This window comes from Arachis hypogaea, chromosome 19 (assembly GCF_003086295.3).
Source record: "Arachis hypogaea cultivar Tifrunner chromosome 19, arahy.Tifrunner.gnm2.J5K5, whole genome shotgun sequence".
Classification (NCBI taxonomy): domain Eukaryota; kingdom Viridiplantae; phylum Streptophyta; class Magnoliopsida; order Fabales; family Fabaceae; genus Arachis; species Arachis hypogaea.
Window position 1 is genome coordinate 36,221,486 of NC_092054.1, and position 3,005 is coordinate 36,224,490.

At 37.2% G+C, this 3,005-nt stretch overlaps 1 non-coding gene across 1 annotated transcript; it reads left to right on the forward strand.

The window, feature by feature from the left end:
* The first annotated feature begins 1,863 nt into the window (after nucleotides 1-1,863).
* On the forward strand, nucleotides 1,864-1,971 carry LOC112780368 (small nucleolar RNA R71). Its single transcript, XR_003191210.1, has one exon. It is a non-coding gene; the product is annotated as a small nucleolar RNA R71 (small nucleolar RNA).
* The last annotated feature ends 1,034 nt before the right edge of the window (nucleotides 1,972-3,005 follow it).

The following is a 3,005-nucleotide window of genomic DNA, read 5'->3' on the forward strand; positions in this document are numbered from 1 at the left end:
CTCGGGTGGCCAGACACCGATCTAATTTCCCTTCTCTTACTAGTTTTTCTATGACATTCTTTAAGTCAAAACATTCGTTGGTGGAATGCCTACGGATTCAATGGTATTCACAATATTCAGCTCGATTTTCTCCTCCTTTTTTGCCTTTGAGTGGTCGAGTTGGGGGTATTTTTTCAGTGTGGCAGACTTCTCTGTAGACATCCACAAGAGACACCCAAAGAGGGGTGTAATTGTGATAATTTTTTTTTATTTTTTCCCCATGTCGATCTTCCTTCTTTTTGGACTCTTTATCCTTATCGCGGGAGGAATAGGGGAATCCGGATTTTGAGGTCTCTGGTGCGCAGAAATCGTGATCGTTCATTCCTTGGTAACGGCATCAAAAAATTAATACGCACATTCATAATTTTAGTTCTTTGTCACAACTTCGCACAACTAACCAGCAAGTGCACTGGGTCGTCCAAGTAATAAACCTTACGTGAGTAAGGGTCGATCCCACGGAGATTGTCGGCTTGAAGCAACCTATGGTCACTTTGTAAATCTCAGTTGTCTGTTTTCTTGAGTTGTCCATAAGCTTGTTTTCTTGAGTTGTCTGCTATCTCTAATGAGATTCTGGTAGCTTGCACCTCAAAGATCCCAAGTTTCTCCATTACAAAGAGTGGTATTAAGTTTATTCTTGACCCCAGGTCACACAGAGCCTTCTCAAAGGTCATGGTGCCTATGTTACAGGGAATTAGGAATTTACCAGGATCCTGTTTCTTTTGAGGCAATTTATGCCTATCCAATGCATTTAGTTCATTGGTGAGCAAGGGAGGTTCATCCTCCAAAGTCTTATTTACCAAATAATTTGGCATTCAGCTTCATAATTGCTCCTAAATATTGAGCAACTTGCTCTTCAGCAATGTCTTCATCTTCTTTAGAAGATGAATAGTCATCAGAGCTCATGAATGGTAAAAGGAGGTTCAATGGAATCTCTATGGTCTCTAGATGAGCCTCAGATTCCTTTAGTTCCTCAAAGGGAAACTCCTTATTGGTCACTGAACATCCCAGGAGGTCTTCCTCACTAGGATTCACGTCCTCCTCCTCCTCTTTGGGTTCGGCCACACCAAATAAGGTTATGGCCTTGTACTCTCTTTTTGGATTCTCTTCTGTATTGCTTGGGAGAGTACTAGGAGGAGTTTCAGTGATTCTTTTACTCAGCTGGCTCACTTGTGCCTCCAAATTTCTAATGGAGGACCTTGTTTCATTCATGAAACTTAAAGTGGCCTTAGATAGATCAGAGAGTATATTTGCTAAGCTAGATGGATTATGCTCAGAATTCTCTGTCTGTTGCTGAGTGGATGATGGAAAAGGCTTGCTATTGCTAAACCTGTTTCTTCCACCATTATTAAAGCCTTGTTGAGGCTTTTGTTGATCCTTCCATGAGAAATTTGGATGATTTCTCCATGAGGGATTATAGGTATTTCCATAGGGTTCCCCCATGTAATTCACCTCTGCTATTGCAGGGTTCTCAGGATCATAAGCTTCTTCTTCAGAAGATGCCTCTTGAGTACTGTTGGATGCAGCTTGCAATCCATTCAGACTCTGAGAAATCATATTGACTTGCTGAGTCAATATTTTATTCTGAGCCAATATAGCATTCAGAGTATCAATTTCAAGAATTTCCTTCCTCTGAGGCGTCCCATTACTCATAGGATTCCTTTCAGAAGTGTACATGAACTGGTTATTTGCAACTATGTCAATGAGTTCCTGAGCTTCTGCAGGCATTTTCTTTAGGTGAATGGATCCACCTGCAGAATGGTCCAATGTCATCTTTGATAATTCAGACAGACCATCATAGAATATATCCAGGATAGTCCATTCTGAAAGCATGTCAGAAGGACACTTTTTGGTCAGTTGCTTGTATCTCTCCCAAGCTTCATAGAGGGATTCACCTTCTTTCTGTTTGAAGGTTTGAACATCCACTCTAAGCTTGCTAAGCTTTTGAGGAGGAAAGAACATGGCTAAGAAAGCCGTGAACAGCTTATCCCAAGAGTTCAGGCTATCTTTAGGTTAAGATTCCAACCATATTCTAGCTCTGTCTCTTACAGCAAACGGGAAAAGTATAAGCCTGTAGACCTCAGGATCAACCCTATTGGTCTTAACAGTATCACAGATTTGCAAGAATTCAGTTAAGAACTGAAAAGGATCTTCTGATGGAAGTCCATAAATCTTGTAATTCTGTTGCATCAGAGAAACTAATTGAGGCTTTAGCTCAAAATTGTTTGCTCCAATGGCAAGGATTGAGATACTTCTTCCATGCAAGTTGGAATTTGGTGCAGTAAAGTCACCAAGCATCTTCCTTGCATCTCCATCATTATTATTATTTTCGGCCATGTCTCCTTCTTTTTCAAAAATTTCTGTCAGATTTTCTCCAGAGAGTTGTGCTTTAGCTTCCCTTAGCTTATTCTTTAGAGTCCTTTCAGGTTCTGGATCAGTTTCAACAAAAATGTTCTTATCCTTGTTCCTGCTTATATTAAAAAGAAGAGAACAAAAAAGAAAATATGGAATCCTCTATGTCATAGTATAGAGATTCCTTATATGAGTATAAGAAGAGAAGGATGGAAGAAAGAAAAGATAAGAATTCAAAAATAAAATAAAATAAAAATATTTTTATTTTTAATCTAAAATTAAAGTTAAAATTCGAAAATTAAAAAGACAAATGAAATTAAATAAAAAAAATTTAAAACAATTAGTTAATTAAAAAGGAATTTTGAAAAAGAGGAAGGTGATTTTCGAAAATTAGAGAGAGAGAGAATTAGTTAGGTAGTTTTGAAAAAGATAAGAATCAAACAAAAAAGATAGGGTTAATTTAAAAAAGATTTGAAAATCAATTTGAAAAGATAAGAGGTTAGAAAAGATTTTGAAGTTAATTTTGAAAAAGATGTGATTGACATTTATTTTGAAAAAGATTTGAAAAAGAAATTTGAAAAAGATTTGATTTTGAAAATTAAAGTTGATTACTTGAC